Source organism: Mesoplodon mirus (assembly GCF_964341445.2).
Source record: "Mesoplodon mirus genome assembly, chromosome: 16".
Lineage (NCBI taxonomy): Eukaryota > Metazoa > Chordata > Mammalia > Artiodactyla > Ziphiidae > Mesoplodon > Mesoplodon mirus.
Genome location: NC_138992.1, coordinates 67,135,196 through 67,146,439, shown reverse-complemented (window position 1 = coordinate 67,146,439; position 11,244 = coordinate 67,135,196).

Sequence of the window (11,244 nt, the reverse complement as noted above, 5' to 3'; positions counted from 1 at the left end):
TTTGTATAGAGATACAAAAAACCCTGAATAGCCAAAGCCATCTTCAGGAGAAAAAAAAAAAAAAACAAAAAAAAGGGAGCTGGGGGAATCAGGCTCCCTGACTTCAGACAATTCTACAAAGCCACAGTCATCAACACAGTATGGTACTGGCAGAAAAACAGAAATATAGATTAGTGGAACAGGACAGAAAGCCCAGAGATAAACCCACACACTTATGGTCAATTAATCTACAACAAAGGAGGCAGGAATATACAATGGAGAAAAGACAGTCTCTTCAATAAATGGTGCTGGGAAAACTGGACAGCTACAGGTTAAAAAATGAAATCAGAACTTTCTTTAACACCATAGACAAAAATAAACTCAAAATGGATTAAAGACCTAAATGTAGACTGGATACTATAAAACTCTTAGAGTAAAACGTAGGGAACACTCTTTGACATAAATTGCAGCAATATCTTTTTCAATCCTTCTCCCAGAGTAATGGAAATAAAAACAAAAATAAACAAATGGGACCTAATTAAACTCAAAAGCTTTTGCACGGCAAAGGAAACCATAAACAAAATGAAAAGACAACACACAAAATGGGAGAAAATATTTGCAAATGATGTGACCGACAAGGGATTAATCACCAAAATTTACAAACAGCTCATGTGGCTCAATATTAAAAAAACAAACAACCAAGTCAAAAACTGAGCAGAAGACCTCAACAGACATTTCTCCAAAGAAGACATACAGATGGCCAAGAGGCACATGAAAAGATGCTCAACATCACTAAATATTAGAGAAGTGCAAATCAAATCTATGAGATATCACCTCACACCAGTCAGAATGGCCATCATCAAAAATTCTACAAACAATAAATGCTAGAGAGCGTGTGGAGAAAAGGGAACCCTCCTACACTGCTGGTGGGAATGTAAATTGGTGCAGCTACTATGGAGAACAGTATGGAGGTTCTTTAAGAAACTAGAAATAGAACTACCATATGATCCTGCAATCCCACTCCTGGACATATATCCAGAGAAAAACATACATGTAGTTCACTGCAGCACTGTTTACAATAGCCAAGACATGGAAGCAACCTAAATGTCCATTGAAAGAGGAATGGGTAAAAAAGATATGGTACATATATACAATGGAACATTACTCAGCCATTAAAAAGAATGAAATAATGCCATTTGCAGCAACATGGATAGACCTGGAGATTATCTGACTAAGTGAAGTAAGTCAGAGAGAAAGACAAATATCATATGATATTGCTTATATGTGGAATCAAAAAAAAATGTTACGGGCCTCCCTGGTGGCGCAGTGGTTGAGAGTCCGCCTGCCGATGCAGGGGATGCGGGTTCGTGCCCCGGTCTGGGAGGATCCCATATGCCGCGGAGCGGCTGGGCCCGTGAGCCATGGCCGCTGGGCCTGCGCGTCCGGAGCCTGTGCTCCGCAACGGGAGAGGCCACAACAGTGAGAGGCCCGCGTATAGCAAAAAGGAAAAAAAAAAAAAAAAAAAAAATGTTACAAATGAACTTATTTACAAAACAAAAACAGACTCACTGACTTAGAGAATGAACTTATGGTTACCAGAGGGGAAGGGTCGGGGGGAGGGGTAGATTGGGATTGACATGTACACACTGCTGTATTTAAAAGAGATGACCAACAAGGACCTACTGTATAGCACAGGGAACTCTGCTCAGTATGCTGTAATAACCTAAATGGGAAAAGAATCTGAAAAAGAATAGGAACATGTATCTGTATAACCACTTTGCTGTACACCTGAAACTAATACAACATTGTTAATCAACTGTACTCCAAAAAAAAAAAAAAGCCATGGGAATAGATGAGGTCCTCAGGAGAGTGTGTGGTAGGAAAATAGGAGGGAGAGGTTCCTTGGCCCCAGTCCCTCCCCTCAAGTCTTCTCCACAACTCCTAGTCCTTCCTTCTTTAGACTCCATAAGCAAAAGATACGGTGCCCTCCTTCCCTCTCACGAAGGAGCCTAATGACCCCTGAACAAGTGAGCCAGTTCTGGTCATCCTCTCAGAGAGCCCAGGCCTTAAGCCTGTCCCCACACTTCTGTCTTCTACTCTTTCAGATAAGTCTCCTCTCCCAACTCCTAAGGTGGACAAATGGTCTTCATGCTCAGAAAAGAAAGGAGGGAAGGAAGAAACCTCAAACAACACTACCATCACCACCCAGCCAAGCAACTAAACCAACTAATAAACTACAGCATGAGCTCTCAGAAAGAAGACTACCCCACTGGCCAAGTCTTGAGGGACTGTCTGCTGTACCTCTATTAGCCTTGGGGTGAATCATGTTACCAGATTGCTCTGCTTTGCCCTGGCAGTCAGTTTTTCAGCGTGTAGCATGGGTCACATGCAAGGCTGAAACAAGATAACTTGACTGGCTCTGGGCCAACCATGACCGCTCAGGATGAGCCTATGTTCCGTTGAAAGTGGGTCATGAAGCCAACATGCACCTGTAAAGACATCACATATCTTTCTGTGTGGTGTGTGAGCTCCAAACACTCCACTGTGTAATTATCTGTTCTTTAGATGTGAAATGGTCAGGATCTTCTCTTACCTCTCTGTGAATACTCCCTACTCCTGGCAGATTCACCCTCTTACCCTTTCCCACCAATAGCTCCCAGACTGAGCCAGGAACGAACTCCTGTACCAGAAAGAAGCAAACAGGAAGTGTCCTGGTTGTCGCTGCAGATTACCCACCACACTGAGGTTTCCTCTCGGTGCTGTACACCTCTACTTCGTTCATTCTCCCCTGCCCGTTTCCTTCCGGTGCAGTGTCAGGCCGCTTTCCTGGCCTTTCTCTGCAGTGCGTAAGCCCACTTGTTTCTTACCTTCCTAACTGGTTCTTACCCCACTACTTTCTCTAACCAGTCGTCACTGTGCTGCTCAGACTGGTGGTCTGATTCACAGCTTTGCCCTGATGCTTCATTTGTGCGTGCATCCAGGCCCCTGGCACCTTATCAAGTTGCAAAGCTGCTGTGCAGCCCAGATCCACGGCCTCTGCACGTTCTTTGCTCTGCCAGCTCCAGCTTCCTGCCTGTCTTTCTGCTAAGCCAGTACCCCTACAGTGCCTCTGCTGACATGTAATGCACGCATGCACACTGCTTTTTGTTTCATGACTGCTCTAAATACGTGCACGCTGGTGCCGTGCATCATTATTTATATATTTCACGACATTTTGGCTCAGCAGTATCTACTCCATCTCTGATTGCTTCCCACCAAGAGGGTCTGCCTCCTGCAGCTTTGCCCGGGTGGTCAGCATTGATGTGTATCACTACACCTAAGCAGGGTTGACACTGATTCTTAGAAGTGTTCCTTATTCTCGTCCTAGGAACACTGCTTCATGTTAGCTCATCATCCAGAGCTTCTTGGGAAATCTGCATTCAACCAGCACGTGCAAAGAGCAAGGCAATGGTGCGAATAATAAACTGATGGGTTCCAGCCTTCACTGATTTTTTTTTTTTTTTTTTTTTTTTTTTGCGGTACGCGGGCCTCTCACTGTTGTGGCCTCTCCCGTTGCGGAGCACAGGCTCCAGATGCGCAGGCTCAGCGGCCATGGCTCACGGGCCCAGCCACTCCGCAGCATGTGGGATCCTCCCGGACCACGGCACGAACCCGTGTCCCCTGCATCGGCAGGCGGACTCTCAACCACTGCGCCACCAGGGAAGCCCCTTCACTGATGTTTAGTATTAAGTCTGTCATGTAAGTGGCATTAATGAAATTGCCTAAGGGAAGGAGGTGTGACTGTCCTTAGTGCTGGAGACTGTGTGTCCCCTGAGTGCATTTGGTTTGATAATATTTCCATTCCCCTAAAAAAGTTAGCATGCACATGTGGTTTGTTTTGGACAAAGAAATGTGAGAAGTTATCTGTGTTATTCCAGGTGGAAACTTTAAGAACTGGTTTGCACGTTGGCACATTTCCTTTTTTTCTGCTGACTTACCATCTAATTATCAGCACCGTCTAATAGAAATATAATGCAAGCCATATATGTAAATTTAAATTTTTTAGTAGTAGTCACATTAAAAAAGTAAAAAGTGGGATTTCCCTGGTGGTCCAGTGGTAAAGAATCTGGCTTACAATGCAGGGGACTTGGGTTCGATCCCTGGTCAGGGAACTAAGATCCCACATGCCGCGGGGCAACTAAGCCCGTGCGCCACAACTACTGAGCTCACGTGCCTCAACTAGAGAGCCCGTGTGCTGGAAACTACAGAGCCCATGCGCCCTGGAGCCCACGTGCCACAACTAGAGAAGAGAAAACCTGCACGCCACAACTAGAGAGAAGCCCGTGCACCACAATGAAGAGCCCGTGTGCTGCAATGAAAGATCTCGTGTGCCACAACTAAGACCCGACGCAGCCATAAATAAATAAGTAATAAATAAATCTTAAAAAAAATGGTAAGAAGAAAAAACTAAAATTAATTTTAATGACATGGCTCATTTAACCCAATATATCAGAAATATCATTTCCATAGGTAATCAATAATAAAAATTATTCATGAGAATTTTACATTTCTTTTCCATATTAAGTCTTTGAAATCTGGTGTGTATCTTACACTTACATCTCATTTCAGACTAGCCACATTTCAAGACTCAGCCAGAGATGGCTAGTGACTACCATGTTGGATAGACTAGGCTGCGGCCTGTTAGGATGTATCTATATATCCCACTAAGTTTTAAATTTAACCACCAAAAAACCATGAGCCAGAACTTTAAAAGTCTGTGACTTTCAAGACTTAAAAAGATCCTTGGGTTCCCATCTTTGGATGGGTAGGAGGCTAGACCCCAAGGAAGGCATATCCTCCAATGTTCACTCCAGATGTGGTCAAGGAGGATATTAGAACAGAGGGTCTAAGTACATTCTCTGGGGCTTCCCTGGTGGTGCAGTGGTTGAGAGTCCGCCTGCCAATGCAGCGGACATGGGTTTGTGCCCCGGTCCGGGAAGATCCCACATGCCACGGAGCGGTTGGGTCCGTGAGCCATGGCCGCTGAGCCTGCGCGTCTGGAGCCTGTGCTCCTCAACAGGAGAGGCCACAACAGTGAGAGGCCCGCATACCGCAAAAAAAAAAAAAAAAAAAAAAAAGTACATTCTCTGCTCCCGAGTTGATCCCTACAACACGTACACAGTGGGATTTCAGAGTTCAAAATGGCTGCTGAATGTATATATACTTTCCCAAATTTTAGTGGAGAGAGACTATTAGGGCATGAAGAGAAAATACTAGAGCAACTGCGGGATGGTAGAAATACTGAAAACAAAGGGAATGAGAAATTATGGATAAGCACATAGATTCTCTTTGGGATTATTTAAGGAATAAATTTGGAACTACATTTAAGTACACTAGCTACTGGGCTGATTCCCAGAATATAACCCCTTACAGGTGTTGCTCTCTATGTGGCCATGACACCACGTGAATTACCGTGAAACAAATCAAGCCTGGTGTCAGTCATCATTAGGAACCGCCATATTCATCCTCCAGACACCAACCAGCTTGATCACTATAAATGTACGTGAGACTGTTCTATTCCCCCACTGAAATGCTCCAAAGGCTTCCCACTCCCTCTAAGATGAAATTTAAGCTCGTTGAACGTGGTAGCCAAGGCTCTTCATTACGTGGCTCCAAGTTTCTTCTGCGGCCTCATTTCTCGTCCCTCACTTCCTTTTGTTTTACACTTCAGGAACACCAAAATATTCTGAGTTTCTTGCTCACACCATGATGCTTCCCTTTACTCATATTGTGCTAAAATCCCCTCCCTTCTTTTTTGCCTGGTTAATGCCTGCTAGTTGCTTAATTCAAGTGCCATCTCAACGAAGTCAGTGCTGTCTTCCAGGATGATTAAATGTTCTCATTTGACCCACCCCAAAGACCTTGCATATCTGTCATTGAACTTATCACTTTGCATTAAAATTATTTATTTATGCATAGCTTGTTCCTCAGGGCTTGGCAGATGCTCACTAAGTGTTTCTGGAATAAATATTTCTGAAAGACAGATCCAGTGACCACAGAGAATGGATGCGGGGATCCTTCCCAGAGAGCAGGGTTATCAGGGGTTTAAAAATGTTTCTCAAGTAAGTGGCAGTTGAACAGTTTGTTGCTGAAATAGCAGAATCTGACTGCAGTTTATAGTTCTTCCTTGCATGGCAGTGGCATTTCTATGCCCACAATGGGTCATAATCTCCAGAACTTTATATTTGTTACTTGATAGGCCACTGAAATTCTGATGGTATAAGCTAGTCACCTTTTCCTTGCCAGCGTATCAGAGAAGAATCCTAAATGCCTCATCTTTTACCATGGCTTGTAGACTCCCTAGCATGGAGACAAAGCTAAGACAGAGATTAGAACCCAATGTAGCAGTTTCTGTGGCAGAGGGAGCTACTCATGTGGTAACTGTGATAATGTCTTGTCTGATTGTGCAACCACAGCTAAGGCCGTAATGGCCCTCGACACAGCTACGACATTTAGAGTATATTTTTGGACTATAACATGAAATAAAAGATACTTGGTAAGCAACTTTTTATCAAATGCCAAGATTATTAGAAATTTGTGGGACTGTCTGCCAAGGAAACCACCTCTACATCTTCTTTTCATCTTAAAACTTGTATTGCTTCTTCCTTGTGACTACCTTGGAATCTTACTTGCATTTACATGACCCCCTGACCACAGTGAATTGATTTATGAGTGGACCAATTATAAAACTCCTCAACTGGCGTTTAAAAATCAACATATTTGATTGCTACAGAGATTGTCACCTGACCTAAGACTGACAAGTAAAATCCAAGACTGTTGGGCTTGGTAAAAGAAAGGTCGAAAGTTCTTCGACGGAAGACTTGGAAGATGAATGTAACCAATTTGCAAAGAGAAAAAAAATGAAAGATATAGCTCCTGGTAGATTTGAGGAATACTTCCAGCTATTCCTTTGAACCAACTACTCTTCCCACAGTTTTATCACACTTTTTTTGATAGAGTGAGGCAACGAATTCCCATTTTTGCTTGCACTTACGTGAATTGGATTTCTGTCAATTGTAGTCAGAAAAATGTCAGGTATTGTGCTATGTACTAGCGACTTAAAGATAAAAATATACTAGGGTCCTTATCCCCAGGAGCCCACGTTCTAGTGAAACAATAGTTTTAAGTCAACTGATTACTTTTTTTTTTAAGATTTAATTTAATTTATTTTTGGCTGTGTTAGGTCTTCGTTGCTGCGAGCGGGCTTCCTCTAGTTGTGGCGAGCGGGGGCTACTCTTCATTGTGGTGCGCGGGCTTCTCATTGCGGTGGCTTCTCTTGTTGTGGCGCATGGGCTCTAGGTGCACAGGCCTCAGTACCTGTGGTGCATGGACTCAGTAGTTGTGGCTTGTGGGCTCTAGAGCACAGGCTCAGTAGTTGTGGCTCATGGGCTTTTGTTGCTCCGTGGCATGTTGCTCTGTGGCATGTGGGATCTTCCCGGACCAGGGCTCAAACATATGTCCCCTCTGTTGGCAGGTGGACTCTCAACCACTGTGCCACCAGGGAAGTCCCTAACTGGTTTCTTTTATACAGAGTATCTCATCTATTATTTTAGCAACTCTGTGAAATAGATATTATCATTGTAGTAGACTCTCTTGTTTTTCACAATAGATACATGTAGAGATCTTGGGAATCCCAAAGTTGAAGATATAGTAGAGAAGTAGACTCTGCATTATGTATTTTAAATTAACAAATGGAATACTGAATTTGATGGTATATGCATTCCTGTTATAGTATTAGAGACACAATCAATTAAGCATTCTTCTATTTTTTATCCAAAACTTTTGTTAAGAGCTACATCTTTTTTATTGAATGTTTTTCCCTACGAAAATAAATTTTAAATAAACCATGAAAATAATTGCTTACATGACATCAAGAAGAAAACAAAGCTCTATTGAGTTGTCTGCAGATGTTGATAAGCTGACTAAGGGCAGCAGCCTCACAGGAAGCATAATTTAAATGGATACCTCAGCCAAATGACAAATTATTTCATGTTATGAACCTTCAGGATGATCCTAATGTAGCCATGAATCTTAAATTATGGAATATTCATATCCTACTGGATTTATAAATGAAGAAACAGAGAATCAGGGAAGGAAAGTGACACCAAGATAATAATACAGCAGTTAAGGAGGCTAGACTTGGGATTCAATCATATTGGCTTATCTTCTGGTTCAGAAGTCCCTGCCCTGTTAAAGGAAAGAGAACAAAAGATTCACCTCTATGGTAGATTAAAGATGGTCACAAAATCTTTGGCACTTCTCCCACTGAAAGTGGAGTCTATGTTTCCTCCGCTTGAACCTAGGTGGGTGCTGTGACTGCTCTAAAGGACAGAATATGGTAAAGGTGACACTCTGACAGTTTTGGGGCCCAGGCCTTAGGAGATTGATGGCTTCCACTTCCTGTCATTTGGAACACTCACTCTTGGAAGCCATCCTCCAGGTAGAAGTGTGGTTACCCTGAGAGCACCATGTTGTGAGAAGTCAAAGCCCCGTGAAGAGGACCTGGAGAATGAGACACTACGTGGCACAAGACAGAGACCAAGGAGCACTGAGATGCTAGACATGAGTGAGACAATAAGCCATCTTGGAAGTGGATACCCAGCCCCAGTGACCCCAGCTGACAACAAACAGATCAGACACACAAGTTGCCCAGCTGAGGCCATCCAAATTCTGAACCTCCAAATTTTGAGCAAATAAAATAGTTGTTTGGGATACTTAATTTTGTGGTAGTTTGTAATGCAGCAATAGAAAACAGGAACAGATATAGGTGCTCTCATTACAAAAACCGAAAACATGTGGCATTGATTTGGGGACTGGACAGTGGGCAGAGATTGAAAAAGGGTGTTAACGGAGAAGAACGGGAGGTTATTATTAAGGTCTGGGAAGAAGGCAACCTCTATTTTTTGGTTGTAGAAGGTTTAATAAAACTGTCACCTGACATATTTTGGAAAATATAAACTGTACCTAATAATAAACTAGTGGAGCTCAATAAGTAGATTTCCAGGCGGAATGTGAAGAGTGCCAAATAGCTCTTGTATCTGCATACAGCAAAGTATAGATAGGGAGAAATTAGCTAAAGATGTTATTCAATGTTTTAGCAGAATTTAGAGGAAATATATAGAACCCAGGACTTGTTGGCTTCAAAACAGCACCATTTCTGATCTGCTTCCCAGCTAAGAACATACTTTCAAAGCAAGAAATAGCCTCCAGGTAAAAGTAAAAACCAGGGCAGTAAAACAAAGTAAAAGAAAGACTCGGGTAAAGATGAAGTCAAAGCTGCAAGCATAAATCCCTTTGATAAGATCTCAGAAACATTTAAGTTGATGCCCTATCAGCTAGACAAAAGATTGTAAGTGCCTTATCATCCTTCTCTATTAAACAATAGATTCTAGTAATCTTAAGGCTACTGTACCATCCTTAAGCAGATTTCCAAAAGGCCAAAGGCAGATAAAAGCCTATCTCAAAAGGATTTGTGGGTATGACTTTGATCTAACAGAATGGATTATAGTTTGATATACAGGAATCCCACAATGTTTTTAAAGGAATTAAACCACCTTGGAGTGAAAGGGTCAGAGACAATATCAAATTAAAAAGAGGGCTTTGGACTCCTAAACTAATACAGGAAGGACTCAGGCTGAGAAACTCACTCAGCAGAAAACATAGGTTATTTTTTATGGAAAATGAAGACTGTCTTAGAGGGCAGAACCAAGAGCCCAAAGGTCAAAAGCCAAGAACCACAGAGAATCATACCAAGGCTGCACGTCTAGAGCTTCATCAAGAAACTGGCAACAGGGCCTCCCTGGTGGCGCAGTGGTTGAGAGTCCGCCTGCCGATGCAGGGGATACGGGTTCGTGCCCCGGTCTGGGAGGATCCCATATGCCGCGGAGCGGCTGGGCCCGTGAGCCATGGCCGCTGAGCCTGTGCGTCCGGAGCCTGTGCTCCGCAACGGGAGAGGCCACAACAGTGAGAGGCCCGCGTACAGCAAAAAATAAAAAATAAAAAAAAAAAAAAAAAAAAAAAAAGAAACTGGCAACATGTGCCTACCTGGATGTCATATTGTTATGGAACAGTGACTGCTTTGTGTCCCCCGTCTTCCCCATTTTTGAAAGGGCATGTCTACACATGACTGCCCCAGAATTGTGTGTGTGTGTGTGTATGCAGGAAACTTACTTTCTTATTCAGAGGAGGACTTCAGATTGAGAGGGTATATACCTGAGGAACCAAATATAAGGAGGCTTATCTGCACCTCTCCCTGAGATCTGCAATTTAAACCTAACGACAAAATGGGGTGAGACTTCTGGGGACTGTGGAAGGGGGATAGTGCATTTTGCATGTGGGAAGAATATAATACTTTGTGACCACAGAGCAGACTGGCCACAAATTCTTTGACACTCCTCCCACTGATGAGTGGGGAGTTTGGGTCCCTCCCCTTGAATCTGGTTAGATTCTGTGACTGTTCTGGTCAGTTGAATATGGCTAAAGTGAAGTTGCACCAGTTTCTGAATCCAGGTTTTAGGAAATAGGCAACTTTTTTTTTTCTTTTAATTTTTATTGGAGTATAGTTGACTTACAATGTTGTGCTGGTTTCAGGTGTATGAAATTGGCAACTTTTACTTTCTGTTTCTTTGAAGTCAGCTGCTACTTGAGAGGTATGGCTATCCTGATACCACCACGCTGTGAGAAGCCCAACCATGTTGGAGAGGCCTTGGAGGATAAGACATCATGTGTGGGGAGAACTGATGTGCCACATATGAGTGCAAGAGTCATCTTAGAGGTAGATCATCCAGTCTCAGCCACCACAGATACCTCATGGATCAGAAATAAACCCTTCTAGAATTCATAATATATAAACACATGAGCAAAATAAACGGGTTGTTTTAAGTCACTAAGTTTAGGGTAGCTTATTACACAGCCATAGGTAACCAGAACAACTTCTATTTTGAATTCACTATTTAATCAAAAGCACTTGCTCTCCCCATTCATAGAATTTGTTATATTTACAAAATTTGAATCTGACATTATGATTTCTGTTGATAGATGTGGCAGAAGTGATAATGTCTTAGTTCTGAGCCTGGGCCTCAAGAGGCTTATGTGCTTCTGTTCTTTCTCTTGTAAAGTTTAGAAGTTGAAGAAATGAGTCATCCCAACTGAGCCCCCCCCCAGTTGACTGTATACTTATGAGTAGCCCAACTGAGATCATCTGAGCCCAGCCTGGACCAGAAGAAC